Source organism: Callithrix jacchus, chromosome 12 (assembly GCF_049354715.1).
Source record: "Callithrix jacchus isolate 240 chromosome 12, calJac240_pri, whole genome shotgun sequence".
Lineage (NCBI taxonomy): Eukaryota > Metazoa > Chordata > Mammalia > Primates > Cebidae > Callithrix > Callithrix jacchus.
In genome coordinates this window covers 26190103-26210563 of record NC_133513.1, presented here as the reverse complement: position 1 = coordinate 26210563, position 20461 = coordinate 26190103, and the positions used below count along the sequence as shown (strand labels likewise).

Genomic DNA, 20461 nt, shown 5'->3' with positions numbered 1-20461 from the left:
CTTGCTCTCTATCTTGGAGCAGATATTTTTCATGACTCACCATCTGACATCCATGGTCTTTCCAAGTGGCCAAGACATTTCAGAGCAGATAGGAGAGTAACACTTAAAAGATCAACTCCACGGAACAGATGGCTTCGTTATTTCATGCCAATTAAATCAACGGGTTCAGCTGTCTGATCCATTGCTCGCTGATCAAGCTGCAAAGAGCCTCTTGTGCTGGTGCAGATATCTGATTTAATGTAAAAGACGCTAATGGAGACAGACACCAGGGTCACACAGACAATTGAGCAATATTGAGATAGAGAAATTACACAATAGCATCATGGAGAGGCAAGGAGCAAGTGGAAATTGTGGGATGATGGGTGATGGGGCTGAAAAGCTTTATGTAATTAGGATGATGTTGGGCAGAGGGTGTGACAATGCTAACTACTCTATCCACTCAGGCACATGTTATTGTAATAGCATACTTCCTTTGTGCCAGACTCTGTGTGCTAAGCCCTGAAGAGGAGTGGGAGGGGATTCAAAATACAAAAGATGCTGTCCCTGCCTTAAAGGCACTCACAGTCTAGAGCTAGAGGAAGACTCAGAAACAAAGGCTGTAATATAAAGTCAAGTGATAACATCCTGGCCAACATGGCAAAACCCATCTCTACTAACCATATAAAATTAACCAGGTGTGGTGGCACTTGCCTGTAATCCCAGCTACTCAGGAGGCTGAGGCATGAGAATCTCTTGAACTCTAGAGGCAGAGGTTGCAGTGAGTTGATATCGTGGCACTGCACTCCACCTTGGGTGACAGAGCAAGACCTTGTCTCAAAAATAAAAAAACAATAAACACTGTGGCACTGTTCACAATAGCAAAGACTTGAAACCAACCCAAAGGCCCATTGATGATAGACTGGATAAAGAAGATATGATACATATACACCATGGAATACTATGCAGCCATAAAAAGGATGAGTTCATGTCCTTTGCAGAGACATGGATGAAGCTGGAAACCACCATTCTCAGCACAAGTGACACAAGAACAGAAAACCAAACACTGCATGTTCTCACTCATAAGTGGGTGTTGAACAATGAGAGCACATGGACACAGGGAAAGGAACATCACACACCAGGGCCTGCTGGGGGGGTGGGGGCTAGGGGAAGGATAGCAGAGGATGGAGGGATAGGGGAGGGATAGGATTAGGAGAAATACCTAATGTAGATGACGGGTGATAGATGTAGCAAACCACCATGGCATGTGTATACCTATGTAACATACATGCACATTCTGCACATGCACTCCAGAATTTAAAGTATAATAAAAAAAATAAATAAAAATAGAAAAAACAAAAAATAAAGTCCATTTGTCAGTACTGTGATTCTGGGTGAAACTGTATTTCAAGTCCATTTTTTTCAGCTTGATGAGGAATTCAATGGTAGCAAGACTGACTCGACATATTCCAAAACTAACCAGGCTATGACAGCATACGTGACACAATATATGGAATATTTGTTAATATATCATCTGTGTGTCTGTGCTTTGATGCTGATGCCCAGTTGCTCTGAAATAACTGATGCCAGACCATGCCATGTGATTATCTAGTAGGGGCCGTATGGAGTGGCTACGTGTTTGCACACTTATAGTACAGCCAGCCCAGAAGTGGATGGGTCTTGCTGGCCTCAGTCACCCTAAAAAGAGATAAATCCCAGGACAGAATATGAGGATTTCAGAGGTAGGCCTAGACTGAGATGGCCTGAAGAATTTTCACTCCTCTTTCTGAGGTTAGTAGTAAATTTAGACCAAATATTGAGTGATGAAAATGCCTGAAGCTCCTCCAGTGGTCAGCCTGTTTCCCGTTGTAGCCTCAGGAATCAGGAAAGGGGCTATGTTGAAGCTCCTGAGAAGAGACCTGAGCATATATGGGAGATGATAGTCATTCCCTTAGATATGTAGTGATTCCTTTCCAATACCTCTAAGCTCCAGGAGGGCATCCTGAAAAGCCACTGCCTGTTACAATGCAGCTCTTGTATGGGAATATCCAAATATCTCCAAAGAGTAAAATAGCCCAGAAAAAGGCCCATATAGTATGGGCACTTAGTATATTATTGATATGGTTTGGCTGTGTCCCCACTCAAATCTCATCTTGAATTGTAGCTCCCATAATTCCCATGTGTCATGGGAGGGACCTGGTAGGAGGTAATTGAATCATGGGGGCAGGTCTTTCCCACGCTGTTCTCATTATAGTGAATAAGTCTCACGAGATCTGGTGGTTTTATAAAGAGAAGTTCTCCTGCACAAGCTCTCTCTTTCCCTACCATCATCTAAGATGTGCCTTTGTTCTTCCCTCACCTCCCACCACGATTGTGATGCCTCCCCAGCCATGTGGAGTTGTGAATTCACTAAACCTCTTTTTCTTTGTAAATTATCCAGTCTCAGGTATGTTTTTATCAGCAGCATGAAAATGGACGAACACAATTATAAAACCAGCATTTCCAAATTATGGAGAAGGAATGGGCTAGTCAACAAATAGCAATTTGGGAAAACAAAAATTAAGAACCTACTTTTCACCATACTCTAAGGGTGTAATATTGGTGTATTAAAAAGCTAAATGTGCAAATGAAACTCTTTAATTGATAGAAAAAAAAAAGACTTTAAAACTAATGTTGGTATAGGCTCTTCTTAAGCAGAATCCCAAAGGAAAACCTTGATAAATCTGATCATAAAACTTAATGATATTCTGTATGTTGAAAACATATCCTAAACAAGGCTAAAAGATAAGAGACAGGATGAAGGAAAGTATTCTCAACGTACATAATAACCAAAAGATTGATATCCAAATATATCAAGATTTCTCTAAAATCAATAAGATAAAAACACTAAAATTTAATAGAAAATTGAACAAACAATATAAACAGGCAATGCACAAAAAGAAGAAATACAAATGAAAAGATGCTGAACCTTAATAGTAACCAAAAAAATGCAAAATAAAACAGTGATGTTTTACGGAATTTTTTTCTAACACAATAGCAATGTTTAGGCAGTGCAGTTGAGCATCCCTAATCTGAAAACTTTTGAGTGCAAATATGGTACCACAAATGAAAAATATTACACCTGACCTCATGTGACGGGTCACAGTCAAAATGAAGTCAAAATTTTATTTCATTCACAAAATTGTTAAAAAACATACCATGTAAAGCTACATACAAAGGCTATGTATAAAGGCTATGTATGTAAAGTGTTAATAAAACATAAATGAATTTCATGTTTATACTTGAGTTCCATCCCTGAGATATCTTATTACATATTTGCCAGTATTCTAAAATCTGAAATCCAAAAGCACTTCTAGTCTGAAGCATTTCTTATAATGGATACTCGACCTATATTAAGTGCCTGTTGATGAGCCTTTTTATACATTGTTGTTAGATCAACTGGTAACTTTTCCAGAGGGTAATTCAACAGTACCTTCATTTAAAAAAAAAAAAAAAAAAAAAAAAAAAGGAAAGAGGGGTGAGTCAGGTGCGGTGGCTCACACCTGTAATCCCAGCACCTTGGGAGGTTGAGGAGAGTGGATCAGTTGAAGTCAGGAGTTTGAGACCAGCCTGGCCAACAAGGTGAAACCCATCTCTACTAAAAATATAAAAATTAGCCAGGCATGGTGGCACACACTGGTAATCCCCACTACTTGGGGAGCTGAGGCATGAGAATCTCTTGAACCCAGGAGAAGAGGTTGAAGTGAGCCAAGCCTGGGTGACAGAGCAAGACTCTGCCTCTGCCTCTAAATAAATAAATAAATAAGAAAAGAAATGCACCTAGCCCTCTACCAAGCAATATGGATGGATAGCCTGCAGAAATACCTAAGCACAAAGTGATCCATATATGCTATGGGCTGAATGTTTCTGTAATCCCCAAAATTCAGGTTGAAATCTGATCCTCAATGTGATAGCATTTGGAGGTAGCTTTGGGAGCTAATTAGGTCATGAGGTGGGAGCCAAAATGAATGGAATTCATGCTTGTATAAGAAGAGTCCAGACATACAGAGGGAAATAACAGGTACTGTGGAAAAAGAAAGGAGTATGGGTTGGGGGGTGAGGGCTGAAAAATTACGTATTGGATATAATGTTCACTATTCTGGTGACAGGCACACTAGAAGTCCAAACTTCACCATTATGCAACATATCCAAGTAACAAACCTGCACAGGTACCCCCCAATCTATACAAAATGCATACATATAAAGAAAACATATATACATATATGGTAAATATAGAATAAAAAAGGTCAGAGAGCTCACAAGTCCTCTTCCTACCATGTGAAGATACAAGGAAAAGTCAGCCGTCTGCAACCTGTAAGAGGGCTCTCACCTGAAACCAACCATGCTGGCACCCAGATCTCAGGCTTCCAACCTCCCAGAATTGTGAACAATAAATATTTCTTGTTTGGGCCACCCAATCTATGGTCACTTGTTATGGCAGCTCAGATTAAGGCAACATAATTGGGGATGAACAAACTATCTAGCAATAGCAGAACTGCTAAATAAATAACGGAATGCCCATCAATAGGATGCCATGCCTCTGTTAAATAAATGAAGTATCTCCATCTGTTTGTGTCCTCTCTGATTTCGTTGAGCAGTGGTTTGTAGTTCTCCTTGAAGAGGTCCCTTACGTTCCTTGTGAGTTGTATTCCAAGGTATTTTATTCTTTTTGTATCTATTGTGAATGGCAGTTCGTTCTTGATTTGGCTTTCTTTAAGTCTGTTATTGGTGTAGACGAATGCTTGTGATTTTTGCACATTGATTTTATATCCTGAGACTTTGCTGAAGTTGCTTATCAGTTTCAGGAGTTTTTGGGCTGAGGTGATGGGGTCTTGTAGGTATACTATCATGTCGTCTGCAAATAGAGACAATTTGGCTTCCACCTTTCCTATTTGAATACCCTTTATTTCTTTTTCTTGCCTGATTGCTCTGGCTAGAACTTCCAGAACTATATTGAATAGGAGTGGTGAAAGAGGGCATCCTTGTCTAGTGCCAGATTTCAAAGAAAATGCTTCCAGTTTTTGCCCATTCAGTATGATATTGGCTGTTGGTTTGTCATAAATAGCTTTTATTACTTTGAGATACGTTCCATCGATACTGAGTTTATTGAGGGCTTTTAGCATAAATGGCTGTTGAATTTTGTCAAATGCCTTCTCTGCGTCAATTGAGAAATCATGTGGTTTTTGTTTTTGGTTCTGTTTATGTGGTGAATTACCTTTATAGACTTGCGTATGTTGAACCAGCCTTGCATCCCCGGAATGAATCCTACTTGATCATGGTGAATAAGTTTTTTGATTTGCTGTTGCATTCGGCTTGCCAATATTTTATTGAAGATTTTTGCATCTATGTTCATCATGGATATTGGCCTGAAGTTTTCTTTTCTTGTTGGGTCTCTGCCGGGTTTTGGTATCAGGATGATGTTGGTCTCGTAAAATGATTTGGGAAGTATTCCCTCTTTTTAGAAGGAATGGTACCAGCTCCTCTTTGTGTGTCTGGTAGAATTCGGCTGTGAACCCGTCTGGACCTGGGCTTTTATTGTGTGGTAGGCTCTTAATTGCTGCCTCGAATTCAGACCTTGTTATTGGTCTATTCATAGTTTCAGCTTCCTCCTGGTTTAGGCTTGGGAGGACACAGGAGTCCAGGAATTTATCCATTTCTTCCAGGTTTACTAGTTTCGTGAAAATGGCTATACTGCCCAAAGTAATTTATAGAATCAACGCTATCCCCATCAAGCTACCATTGACTTTCTTCACAGAACTGGAAAAAACCACCATGAACTTCATATGGAACCAAAAGAGAGCCCGCATAGCCAAGTCAATTCTAAGCAAAAAGAACACAGCGGGGGGCATCACACTACCGGATTTCAAACTATACTACAAGGTTACAGTAATCAAAACAGCATGGTACTGGTACCAAAACAGATATATAGACCAATGGAACAAAACAGAGGCACAGGAGGCAACACAACATATCTACAACTATACAATCTTTGATAAACCTGACAAAAACAAGCAAGGGGGAAAGGATTCCATGTTTAACAAATGGTGTTGGGAAAACTGGCTAGCCATGTGCAGAAAGCAGAAACTGGACCCCTTCCTGACACCTTACACTAAAATTAACTCCAGATGGATTAAAGACTTAAACATAAGACCTGGCACCATAAAAACCCTAGAAGGAAATCTAGGCAAAACTATCCAGGATATAGGAGTAGGCAAGGACTTCATGAACAAAACACTAAAAGCATTGGCAACAAAAGCCAAAATAGACAAATGGGACCTAATGAAACTCCACAGCTTCTGCACGGCAAAAGAAACAGTCACTAGAGTGGATCGGCAACCAACAGAATGGGAAAAAATGTTTGCAGTTTACCCATCTGACAAAGGGCTGATATCCAGAATTTACAAAGAACTCAAACAGATTTACAGGAAAAAAACAAACAAGCCCATTCAAAAGTGGGCAAAGGATATGAACAGACACTTTACAAAAGAAGACATATATGAGGCCAACAATCATATGAAAAAATGCTCATCGTCACTGGTCATCAGAGAGATGCAAATCAAAACCACATTGAGATACCATCTCACGCCAGTTAGAATGGCGATCATTAAAAAATCTGGAGACAACAGATGCTGGAGAGGATGTGGAGAAAAAGGAACACTTTTACACTGTTGGTGGGAGTGTAAATTAGTTCAACCATTGTGGAAGACAGTGTGGCGATTCCTCAAGGCCTTAGAAATAGAAATTCCATTTGACCCAGCAATCCCATTACTGGGTATATATCCAAAAGACTATAAATCGTTCTACTATAAGGACACATGTACACGAATGTTCATTGCAGCACTGTTTACAATAGCAAAGACCTGGAATCAACCCAAATGCCCATTGATAATAGACTGGATTGGAAAAATGTGGCACATATACACCATGGAATATTATGCAGCAATCAGAAATGATGAGTTTGTGTCATTTGCAGGGACATGGATGAATCTGGAGAACGTCATCCTCAGCAAACTGACACAAGAACAGAAAATGAAACACTGCATATTCTCACTCATAGGCGCGTGATGAAAAATTAGAACACATGGACACAGAAAGGGAAGTACTAAACACTGGGGTCTATTGGGGGGAAAAGGGGAGGGCCAGTGGGAGGGGAAGGTGGGGAGGGATAGCCTGGGGAGAAATGCCAAATGTGGGTGAAGGGGAGAAGGAAAGAAAAGCACACTGCCATGTGTGTTCCTACGCAACTGTCTTACATGCTCTGCTCATGTACCCCAAAACCTAAAATCCAAAAAAAATTAAAAAAAAAAAAAAAGAAATAGAAATTCCATTTGACCCAGCAATCCCATTACTGGGTATATATCACAAAGGACTATAAATTGTTCTACTATAAGGACACATGCACATGAATGCTCACTGCAGCACTGTTTACAATAGCAAAGACTTGGAACCAACCCAAATGCCCATCGATGATAGACTGGACTGGGAAAATGTGGCACATATACACCATGGAATATTATGCAGCAATCAGAAATGATGAGTTTGTGTCGTTTGTAGGGACATGGATGAATCTGGAGAACATCATTCTCAGCAAACTGACACAAGAACAGAAAATGAAATACCGCATATTCTCACTCATAGGCGGGTGATGAAAAATGAGAACACATGGACACAGGGAAGGGAGTACTACACACTGGGGTCTATTGGGGGGAATAGGGGAGGGACAGCGTCGGGGGGACCTGGGGAGGGATAGCCTGGGGAGAAATGCCAAATGTGAGTGAAGGGGAGGAAGGCAGCAAAACACACTGCCATGTGTGTACCTATGCAACTATCTTGCATGTTCTGCACATGTACCCCAAAACCTAAAATGCAATAAAAAAAAATTACCAGATATATTCAACCAGAAAATAAATAAATAAATAAATAAATGAAGTAGCTTTATATGGGCTTATGTGGAAATATCTTCAGTATATACTGTTAAAAGAAAAAGTAATTTGCAAAACAATGCACACAGTAGGATGCTATTTTCATTAAAAGTCACACAAACACAAAGCTAAACTATATTTTTAAAAGAATACACAAGCCGGATGTGATGGCTCATGCCTGTAATCCCAACACTTTGAGAGGCCAAGACCGGCAGATCACAAGGTTAAGAGATGAGACCATCCTGACCAACATGGTAAAATCCCATCTCTACCAAAAATACAAAAATTAGTTGGGCGTGGTGGCATGCACCTGTAGTCCCAGCTACTGGGGAGCCTAAGGCAAGAGAATCACTTGAACTTGGGAGGTGGAGGTTGCAGTGAGCCAAGATCATGCCACTGCACTCCAGACTGGAGACAGAGCGAGACCCCATCTAAAAAAAAAAAGAATACATGAATACCCACTATATGGATAGGTAAACACAAGTGCAGTTGTAGATGCAAAGGCAGTGTAGCTATAGCTGTAACGATGGGTACAGATATACACATAAAATAAATAACAGAAGAATAGGCATCAAACTGATTTCAAAGGCTACCTTCGGGATGGGACTGTGGGAATGCAGGTAGAGGGATCCTTCACTTTGTATTTTGCACATGTTTGCATATTAAATCTACATATATACATATGGGTAATTATAAGAAGAATGTATTTAGATATTCTGCAACTAGTAAAAAGAATGGAATACAGGAAGAAAGGAGGAAGGGAAGGAGGGGAAGAGAGAGGAAAGAAGGAGGGGAAATGCCAGATTTGAAGGGGCTTGTATAAAAATAATGAAGTTTTGATTTTCTAATTGAGACAGGAAGGAATCATTCAAGATTTGTAAACAAGGGATTTTCTGAGATCTGTAAGTCATAATTGGAATTAAATGATTCTGAGTGCCTGGAGACAGAAAGCTCAACTGGAAAACTGTTGAAACCATCAAAAAAAAAAAAAAAACACCTAAAATGCTTGGACGAGGGCATTGATCTAAGAAAGCTTTTGCCTTCAAAAGATGAGATTTCAGGTGAGACTAATTTAGCTTAGACAAGGGAAGCTCAATGTAAGTCAACACTGTGGGTTAGGGCAGTAGTTCCCAAACTTGGCAGCACATCGGATCTCCTGAGGAGCTTAAAAACTATCAATAAAGGCCGGTTGTGGTGGCTCACGCCTGTAACCCCAGCACTTTGAGAAGCCAAGGCAGGCAGATCACCTGAGGTCAGGCATTGAAGACCAGTCTGGCAAACACGGTGAAACCCCATCTCTACAAAAATATAAAAATTAGCCAGGCATGATAGCAGGTGCCTGTAATCTCAGCTACTAGGGAGGCTGAGGCAGAAGAATCGCTTGAACCTGGGAAGTGGAAGTTGCAGTGAGCCAAGATCGTGCCACTGCACTCCAGGTTGGGCAACAGAGCAAGACTCTTGTCTCAAAAAAAAAAAGAAAGAAAAAGAAAAAAAAACTACCAGTCAAGGTGGGACACAGTTATGGAATGATAGAGGCAGACTTAAACTTCAGTCAGTCTGACTCCAAAATGTGTTTTCTATTTGCTGTGCAATGATTTTGCTAACATTTTCACCATTTTCTCATAATATGCATTTGAAGCCCAAAGAGACCTAGTAAATTCTTTATGTTCACATAGCTAGTAACATGGATGAGGCTCAACCCAGCGTCCACCGATTCTAAATTCTGGGCCAATTGCAGTGGGTCACACTGGTAATGCCAGAGCTTTGGGAGGCCAAGGGCTGGAGGATCATTTGAACCCAGAAGTTCAAGACTAGCCTAAGCAACATAGCAAGACCCGTTTCTCTCTCTCTTTTTTTTTTTTTTTATTTTTTATTTTTTATTACATTTTAGGTTTTGGGGTACATGTGCAGAACATGCAAGACAGTTGCATAGGTACACACATGGCAGTGTGTTTTGCTTCCTTTCTCCTCTTCACCCACTTTTGGCATTTCTCCCCAGGCTATTTCTCCCCAGCTCCCCCACCCCCCGCTGGCCCTCCCCTTTTCCCCACAATAGACCCCAGTGTTTAGTACTCCCCTCCCTGTGTCCATGTGTTCTCATTTTTCATCACCCACCTATGAGTGAGAATATGTGGTATTTCATTTTCTGTTCTTGTGTCAGTTTGCTGAGAATGATGTTCTCCAGATTCATCCATGTCCCTACAAACGACACAAACTCATCAATTCTGATTGCTGCATAATATTCCATGGTGTGTATGTGCCACATTTTCCCAATCCAGTCTATCATCGATGGGCATTTGGGTTGGTTCCAGGTCTTTGCTATTGTAAACAGTGCTGCAATGAACATTCGTGTGCATGTGTCCTTATAGTAGAACGATTTATAGTCTTTTCGATATATACCCAGTAATGGGATTGCTGGGTCAAATGGAATTTCTATTTCTAAGGCCTTGAGGAATCGCCACACTGTCTTCCACAATGGTTGAACTAATTTACACTCCCACCAACAGTGTAGAAGTGTTCCTTTTTCTCCACATCCTCTCCAGCATCTGTTGTCTCCAGATTTTTTAATGATCGCCATTCTAACTGGCGTGAGATGGTATCTCAATATGGTTTTGATTTGCATCTCTCTGATGACCAGTGATGATGAGCATTTTTTCATATGATTCTTGGCCTCATATATGTCTTCTTTCGTAAAGTGTCTGTTCATATCCTTTGCCCACTTTTGAATGGGCTTGTTTGTTTTTTTCCTGTAAATCTGTTTGAGTTCTTTGTAAATTCTGGATATCAGCCCTTTGTCAGATGGGTAGACTGTGAAAATCTTTTCCCATTCTGTTGGTTGCCGATCCACTCTAGTGACTGTTTCTTTTGCCGTGCAGAAGTTGTGGAGTTTGATTAGGTCCCATTTGTCTATTTTGGCTTTTGTTGCCAATGCTTTTGGTGTTTTGTTCATGAAGTCTTTGCCTACTCCTATGTCCTGGATAGTTTTGCCTAGATTTCCTTCTAGGGTTTTTATGGTGCCAGGTCTTATGTTTAAGTCTTTAATCCATCTGGAGTTAATTTTAGTGTAAGGTGTCAGGAAGGGGTCCAGTTTCTGCTTTCTGCACATGGCTAGCCAGTTTTCCCAACACCATTTGTTAAACATGGAATCCTTTCCCCATTGCTTGTTTTTGTCAGGTTTATCAAAGATTGTATAGTTGTATGTATGTTGTGTTGCCTCCAGTGCCTCTGTTTTGTTCCATTGGTCTATATCTCTGTTTTGGTACCAGTACCATGCTGTTTTGATTACTGTAGCCTTGTAGTATAGTTTGAAATCCGGTAGTGTGATGCCCCCCGCTGTGTTGTTTTTGCTTAGAATTGACTTGGCTATGCGGGCTCTCTTTTGGTTCCATATGAAGTTCATGGTGGTTTTTTCCAGTTCTGTGAAGAATGTCAGTGGTAGCTTGATGGGGATAGCATTGATTCTGTAAATTACTTTGGGCAGTATAGCCACTTTCACGATATTAATTCTTCCTAACCATGAACATGGAATGTTTCTCCAACTGTTTGTGTCCTCTCTGATTTCGTTGAGCAGTGGTTTGTAGTTTTCCTTGAAAAGTTCCCTTACATTCCTTGTGAGTTGTATTCCAAGGTATTTGATTCTCTTTGTAGCAATTGTGAATGGCAGTTCGTTCTTGATTTGGCTCTCTTTAAGTCTGTTATTGGTGTAGAGGAATGCTTGTGATTTTTGTACATTGATTTTATATCCTGAGACTTTGCTGAAGTTGCTTATCAGTTTCAGGAGTTTTTGGGCTGAGGCGATGGGGTCTTCTAGGTATACTATCATGTCATCTGCAAATAGAGACAATTTGGCTTCCACCTTTCCTATTTGAATACCCTTTATTTCTTTTTCTTGCCTGATTGCTCTGGCTAGAACTTCCAGAACTATATTAAATAGGAGTGGTGAAAGAGGGCATCCTTGTCTAGTGCCGGATTTCAAAGGGAATGCTTCCAGTTTTTGCCCATTCAGTATGATATTGGCTGTTGGTTTGTCGTAAATAGCTTTTATTACTTTGAGATACGTTCCATCGATACCGAGTTTATTGAGGGTTTTTAGCATAAATGGCTGTTGAATTGTCGAATGCCTTCTCTGCGTCAATTGAGATAAACATGTGGTTTTTGTTTTTGGTTCTGTTTATGTGGTGAATTACGTTTATAGACTTGCGTATGTTGAACCAGCCTTGCATCCCCAGGATGAATCCTACATGATCATGATGGATAAGTTTTTTGATTTGCTGTTGCAATCGGCTTGCCAATATTTTATTGAAGATTTTTGCATCTATGTTCATCATGGATATTGGCCTGAAGTTTTCTTTTCCTGTTGGGTCTCTGCCGGCTTTTGGTATCAGGATAACATTGGTCTCATAAAATGATTTGGGAAGGATTCCCTCTTTTTGGATTATTTGGAATAGTTTCAGAAGGAATGGTACCAGCTCCTCTTTGTGTTTCTGGTAGAATTTGGCTGTGAACCCATCTGGACCTGGGCTTTTTTTCTGTGGTAGGCTCTTAATTGCTGCCTTGACTTCTGACCTTGTTATTGGTCTATTCATAGTTTCAGCTTCCTCCTGGTTTAGGCTTGGGAGGACATAGGAGTCCAGGAATTTATCCATTTCTTCCAGGTTTACTAGTTTATGTGCATAGAGTTGTTTGTAATATTCTCTGATGATGGTTTGAATTTCTGTGGAATATGTGGTGATTTCCCCTTTATCATTTTTTATTACATCTATTTGGTTGTTCTCTCTCTTCTTTTTTATCAATCTGGCTAGTGGTTTGTCTATTTTGTTGATCTTTTCAAAAAACCAGCTCTTGGATTTATTGATTTTTTTAAGGGTTTTTCGTGTCTCTATCACCTTCAGTTCAGCTCTGATCTTAGTTATTTCTTGTCTTCTGCTAGGTTTTGAGTTTTTTTGATCTTGCTCCTCTAGCTCTTTCAATTTTGATGATAGGGTGTCAATTTTGGATCTCTCCATTCTCCTCATATGGGCACTTATTGCTACATATTTTCCTCTAGAGACTGCTTTAAATGTGTCCCAGAGATTCTGGCATGTTGTGTCTTTGTTCTCATTGGTTTCAAAGAACTTCCTTATTTCTGCCTTGATTTCATTGTTTATCCAGTCAACATTCAAGAGCCAGTTGTTCAGTTTCCATGAAGCTGTGCGGTTCTGGGTTGGTTTCTGAATTCTGAGTTCTAACTTGATTGCACTATGATCTGAGAGACTGTTTGTTATGATTTCAGTTGTTTTGCACTTGCTGAGGAGTGCTTTACTTCCAATTATGTGGTCAATTTTAGAGTAGGTGTGATGTGGTGCTGAGAAGAATGTATATTCTGTGGATTTGGGGTGGAGAGTTCTGTAAATGTCTATCAGGTTTGCTTGCTCCAGGTCTGAGTTCAAGCCCTGGATATCCTTGTTGATTTTCTGTCTGGTTGATCTGTCTAATATTGACAGTGGAGTGTTAAAGTCTCCCACTATTATTGTGTGGGAGTCTAAGTCTCTTTGTAAGTCATTAAGAACTTGCCTTATGTATCTGGGTGCTTCTATATTGGGTCCATATATATTTAGGATCATTAGCTCTTCTTGTTGTATCAATCCTTTTTCCATTATGTAATGTCCTTCTTTGTCTCTTTTGATTTTTGTTGCTTTAAAGTCTATTTTATCAGAGACGAGAATTGCAACTCCTGCTTTTTTTTGCTCTCCATTTGCTTGGTAAATCTTCCCCCATCCCTTTATTTTGAGCCTTTGTGTATCCTTGCATGTGAGATGGGTTTCCTGGATACAGCACACTGATGGGTTTTGGATTTTTATCCAATTTGCCAGTCTGTGTCTTTTGATTGGTGCATTTAGTCCATTTACATTTAGGGTTAATATTGTTATGTGTATATTTGATACTGCCATTTTGATGCTAGCTAGCTGTTTTGCCCGTTAGTTGATATAGATTCTTCATTATGTTGATGCTCTTTACAATTTGGTGTGATTTTGGAATGGCTGGTACTGGTTGTTCCTTTCTATGCATAGTGCCTCTTTCAGGAGCTCTTGTAAAGCAGGCCTGGTGGTGACAAAATCTCTGAGTACTTGCTTGTTTGCAAAGGATTTTATTTTTCCTTCACTTCTGAAGCTCAGTTTGGCTGGATATGAAATTCTGGGTTGAAAGTTCTTTTCTTTAAGGATGTTGAATACTGGCCCCCACTCTCTTCTGGCTTCTAGAGTTTCTGCCGAGAGATCTGCTGTGAGTCTGATGGGCTTCCCTTTGTGGGTGACCCGACCTTTCTCTCTGGCTGCCCTTAGTATTTTCTCCTTTATTTCAACCCTGGTGAATCTGACGATTATGTGCCTTGGGGTTGCTCTTCTTGTGGAATATCTTTGTGGTGTTCTCTGTATTTCCTGCATTTGAGTGTTGGCCTGTCTTGCTAGGTGGGGGAAATTTTCCTGGATAATATCCTGAAGAGTATTTTCCAGCTTGGATTCATTCTCTTCGTCCCCTTCTGGTGCACCTATCAAACGTAGGTTAGGTCTCTTCACATAGTCCCACATTTCTTGGAGACTTTGTTCATTCCTTTTTGCGCTTTTTTCTCTAATCTTGGTTTCTTGTTTTATTTCACTGAGTTGATCTTTGACTTCTGATATTCTTTCTTCTGCTTGGTCAATTCAGCTGTTGAAATTGTGCATGCTTCACGAAGTTCTCATATTGTGTTTTTCAGCTCCTTTAATTCATTCATATTCCTCTCTAAGTTATCCATTCTTGTTATCATTTCCTCGAATCTTTTCTCAAATCTTTTTTCAAGGTTCTTAGTTTCTTTGCATTGATTTAAAACATGTTCTTTTAGCTCACAAAAGTTTCTCATTATCCACCTTCTGAAGTCTAATTCCATCATTTTGTCACAGTCATTCTCCGTCCATCTTTGTTCCCTTGCTGGTGAGGAGTTTTGGTCCTTTGTAGGAGTCACGGTGTTCTGGTTTCGGGTGTTTTCCTCCTTTTTGCGCTGGTTTCTTCCCATCTTTGTGGATTTATCCACCTGTCGTCTGAATAGTTGCTGACTTTTCGATTGGGTCTGAGTGGACACCCAGATTGTTGATGATGAAGTATTTCTGTTACTTGGTTTTCCTTCCACCAGTCTAGCCCCTCCACTGTACGACTGCTGAGGTCCACTCCAGGCCCTGCTTGTCTGGGGTGCACCTATAGCGGTTGCAGAACAGTGAGGGATGCTACCAGTTTCTTTTTCTGCTATCTTTGTCCCAGAATGATGCCTGCCAAATGTCAGTCTTCTGGATATAGAGGGATCTGGGAGCTGCTTGAGGAGACAGTCTGTACTTTATAGGAGCTCAAGTGCTGATCTGTGAGCTCTGTTGTTCATTCAGGGCTGTTAGGCTCCTATGTTTAATTCTGCTGCAGCAGAACTCATAAAAAAAACCCTTTTTTTCTCAGATTCTCTGTCTCGGGGGGGTTGGGGCTTTCTTTGTGAGTGTCCGTTGCGCTGTCCTGCCCAGCTAGGAGGCAGTCTAGTCACTATTTGCCTGCCGAGACTCCGCCCTGCTGGTGTGAGGTCCGCCATGTTGCTGCGGGCTCTGCCCTGCTGCTGCGGTCTCCGCCCTGCTGCCACAGACTACGCCCTGTGGCAAAGTCTCTCTGTTGTGGCAGGTTGCCTTGGCAATGGCAGGCTGCGTCAGCAATGGGAGTTTACCTCAGTAGGGGCAGATTGCCTCGGTAATGGCGGACCCCCCTCCCCACCGAGCTGCACTGTCCTCGGTTCAGCTGTGCCTGCAGTGAAACTCTCCACCCGGAGCGTTTGGAATCACCATTTGTTTGTCCCACTGTGCTGGCCCAAACGCTGTCTCCCTGGAATCTCCTGGCCTGGCTCACTGTCCAAGTCCCATTCAATCAGATGGATATGCCAATCTGCCCTCTCAAATCTCAGATTGCTGGTTCAACAGGGCACCCGGACCTGTGCGCTTTGTGTGGAGTGCTATGGAGCGCCGCTGCGCTGCAGCGCCGGCCACCGGCTGCACCAGCCGCCGGCTGCACTGCGCTGGCACCCTGCATCTCTTTTATACTTGGGAATTTCCCCGTTCTGTGGGCAACAAAGATCCGTCTGGAAACGCGGCCCTGACTCACCCTCTGCGCCTTCACCGAGAGCTTCAATCCTGGGTTGTTCTCACCGCGCCATCTTGAGTCAGTCCATCGCAAGACCCGTTTCTACAAAAAAAGTTTCTTAAATTAGCTAGATGTGACAGCATGTACCTGTAGTCCAAGCTACTGCAGAAGCTGAGGGAGGAGGATTGCTTGAGCCTAGGAGTTCAAGGCTGACGTAAGCCATGGTCGTACCACTGCACTCCGGCCTGGGTGGCAAAGCAAGGCCCTGTCTCAAAAACAAACAAAAAAATAATTTAAAAATATGGCTGGGCACGGTGGCTCACACCTGTAATCCCAGCACTTTGGGAGGTCAAAGCAGGTGGAGTTTTGAAACTCCGTCTCAAAAAAAAAAAAAAAAAATGTATATATATATATTCTGTGTGAGTTCAAGACACCTTTGAACTTCATAAATTTGCTTCTCATGACAGCCCTGTGAAGTGTTTAACTTCACTCCCATTTTAGTACAAAGAAACTCAGGCTACATACAGTTAAGAAAAGGTTGCTCAATTATTGGGTGAAGGAGGTAGGTTCACAACCAGGTCATTCAATCTCAAAGACCATAATCTTCTTCACATTGCCGACGAGACTGAACTTGATATCTGCCATTATAACAGAAGCAACATCCTTGGTAATAGCATCCGTGTGCAGTATACTCAGTGAGAAATTGTGATAAATGCTCTTTTGAGTGCCTGTCCAACCCATGCCTTCCTTTCTTTTTTAAAACTTTTAAAAATAATTTTTTTTTTTGAGACAGAGACTCACTTTGTTGCCCAGGCTGGAATGTAGTGGTGCAGTCTTGGCTCACTGCAATCTCTGCCTCCAGGGTTCAAGAGATTCTCCTGCCTCAGCCTCTCAAGTAGATGGGATTACAGGCACCCACTAGCACGCCCTGCTAATTTTTTGTATTTTTAGAAGAGACAGGGTTTCACCATGTTGGCCAGGCTGGTCTCGAACTCCTGACCTTGTGATCTTCCCACCTTGGCCTCCCAAAGTACTGGGATTACAGGCATGAGTCACCATGCCCGCCCTAAAAATAATTTTTTATTTCCCACACTACACCAACATAACACACCTTTTCTATGAACTGTGCTCAGGCCAGGCCTGGTGGCTCACCCCTGTAATCCCAGCACTTTGGGAAACTGAGACCAGAGGATCACATGTGCCCAGGAGTTCAAAACCAGCCTGGGCAACAAAGTAAGACCCCCATCTCTGCATAAAACACAAAGTTAGCTGGGCATGGTAGCATGCACCTCTGGTCCCATCTAAATGGGAGGCTGAGGCAAGAGTTTCACTTGAGTCAAGAAGGTCAAGGTTGCATTGAGTTATGTTCATGCCACTGTACTCCAGCCTGGGTGACAGAGTGAGACCTTGTCTCAAATAAATAAATAAGTAGGAAGAAGAAGTATGCTCACCTAAAAGCATGGGTAGTCATAGGTCATAGTCCAAATAGAGCCTGTCACAAGTGAGAACAATATGATTCTTTCTCCCAGGAACTTGGCATTGGGTCAGGGGCTTTGGTAATTTACCATATGTTCCCTACATGAAGGTCATGTAATCTCAGGACTAGGAATGCTGTGATGGGGAAGCTATTGGTGATTATGTACAAGCAATGATAAGAAACTAGTCTATAAAGAAAGGAGCATGAATCAGACTTACCAAGAAGAGCAGAGACACGAAACCAGGTGATCCCAACTAGAGAGAAACAAAGAGTGGCTGTGCTGGTTCTTCAATGCCCACTAGCTAGCCGTGAGATTCAACTGCATGTATGTTGTTTGGGTTCCCTGAAGTATCCTGTTTCCTTATTTGCCTGCTCTGTTATTGGGGATTATTTAAATACATATCCACCCATTTTCCTTTCCCTTCCCTTTGAATATCTTCATTCTGTGTTCAATCTAATTGTCCTCAAGTCATAGTGATGGTGTCAGTCAGGGGTGAGTTCCCTTGGAGTTAGCCCCCAGGATCCCTCTATAGCTGAAGCTGCTTCTGTTCCCAGGACTAAAGCACAGGACTATCCGGTCACTTAGGCACACTACTTGGGAACTCTCAGGACTCTGCAGCAGTTGGCCTCAGAGGGTTCCCTGCAAGCTCCAGTCTCCCTCAGCAAGTTAAACCAAATGTATTCAGTAGCAGCCTTGACAGAATATACTGGCCTGAATTACTGTGAACAAATTATCCAAGGCTGTTGTATACTTCATCATCTATCTACGCCATACTCAGGAACTCGATTTTGTGTTTGGGAGATAGTGAGGGCATGACTTGGCATAACAAAGGCTGAGCGAGGTTCAGTTTGCTGTATCTTAGCCACTAACTTCAGTGAATCATTCATTAGCAGGGTTGGTGCACTGGAGAAATGAGAAACATGGAACCTGATTAGAAGGAGAATTTATCACCCTGCCTAGAAGAGTAAACAAAACAAAAGAGCCGTCCATCACAGTGGGGTCTGGCACCACATTGGCAGCCAACATCTGCTCCACTGGCTGAATGTTCACCTCAGAAAGGGAAGTGCAAGCTGATGGCTTCTAGAAAAGCTCTCTGTACTGCTGGCTTTGGGGCCATAGGGCATTTCCCCAAAGGACCAGGAATGTCCTGGACGCTGAGGTGGCAGAGAAACAAGTAGTGTTTGGAAAAGTGGCTATGTTCAATTTTATTTCTGATCCATCAAATGTTCTGTACTCAAAAGGAGGAAATATATACAAACTATGCATCTGACAAAGGTCTAATATCCAGAATCTATAAAGAGAATAAGCAATTCAATAAGCAAAACACAAATAACCCCCTTAAAAAGTGAGTAAAGATACACAAACAGGCACTTCTCAAAAGAAGATGAAACATGAAAAAATGCTCAACATCACTAATAATTAGAGAAATGTCAATCAAAGCCACAATGAGAAACCATCTCACACCAGTCAGAATGGCTACTTGTAAAAAGTTAAAAAAAAAAAAAACAATAGCTGCTGGTGAGGCTGCCGAGGAAAGGGAATGCTTTCATACTGTTAGTAGGAATGTAAATTAGTTCAGCCACTGTGGAAAGTAGTTTGGAGATTTCTCAAAGAACTTGAAACCAACACCATTTGACCCAGTAATCCCATTACCTGGTATGTATCCAGAAGAAATTGTTCTACCTGAAAGACACATGCACTCACATGTTCATCATGGCACCGTTCACAATAGCAAAGATGTGAAGTCAATCTAGGTGCCCATCAGTGGTAGACTGGATAAAGAAAATGTGATACAAATACACCATGGAATACCATGCAGCCACAAAAAAGAATGAAATCACATCCTTTGCAGCAAGATGGATATAACTGGAGGCCATTATCGCAAGTGAACTAACACAGAAACAGAAAAACAAATACTTCATGTTCTCACTTATAGGTGGGAAGTAAGCATTGGGTTACAGTGAACATAAAGATGGAAACAGTAGACACTAGGGTCTACAATAGTGTGGAGAGAAGAAGTGGAGGCAAGGGCTATAAAACGACCTATGGGGTACTATGCTCACTACCTGGGTAACAGAATCATTTATACCCCAAACCTCAGTGTCACACAACATATCCATGTAACAAACTTGCACATGTAACCCCTGAATCTAAAATAGAAGTTGAAATTGTTTTTATTATTTATTTATTTATTTATTGAGAGAGTTTTGCTCTTCTTCCCCAAGCTAGCATACAATAGCATGACCTTGGCTCACTGCAATCTCCACCTCCCAGGTTCAAGTAATTTTCCTGCCTCAGACTCCCAAGTAGCTGGGATTATAGGCACCCACCAGCACACCTGGCTAATTTTTTATATTTTTAGTAGAGATGAGTTTTCATCATGTTGGCCAGGCTGGTCTCAAACTCCTGACCTCAGCTTACCTGCCTGCCTAGGCGTTCCAAAGTGCTGTGATTACAGGCATGAGCCACTTCACCTGGTCGAAATTATTTTTAAAATGCTGCTGTGCCCCTGCCAGCAGGACCCCTCCCTATGGAAAAGTTGTACTTCCTCATTCCATGAACCACAGGCTTTGTCATATGACTTACTTTGGCCAGGGAAAGGTAAATGGAAGTGTCACTTTCATAGTAAGACTGCGTGCTTACCATGTTTTTTTTTTCTCTTTGCCATGAAAGCTGTAGTGGCTCCAACAAAGGATATTCAATTCACCTGACTCCTGAATTGAATATCCTGAATAAAGACATACTGTTCCAGAACTGCAGCTGAGTAATGATGGACAGACAACGTGAGCAAAAAATAAACGGTTGTTGTTATAAGTTACTGAGAATGTGGAAATCATTTATTATTGCTGCTTTCTCTAGCCTATCCCAACTCAAAACATATCCATCAATCTCTCCTACACACATCCATTTTCTGTTTCATTC

The 20461-nt window shown here is 41.4% G+C and overlaps 1 protein-coding gene across 8 annotated transcripts in view; it reads right to left on the bottom strand.

The window, feature by feature from the left end:
- Nucleotides 1-20461, bottom strand: part of HS3ST4 (heparan sulfate-glucosamine 3-sulfotransferase 4) — a 900746-nt gene that overhangs the window by 507449 nt on the left and 372836 nt on the right. For all 8 annotated transcript variants that reach the window (XM_078344971.1, XM_078344972.1, XM_078344975.1 and 5 more), the window contains one exon: nt 16083-16163. The gene's annotated coding sequence lies outside the window, so the exon portion shown is untranslated. The remainder of the gene's footprint in view (nt 1-16082; nt 16164-20461) is intronic.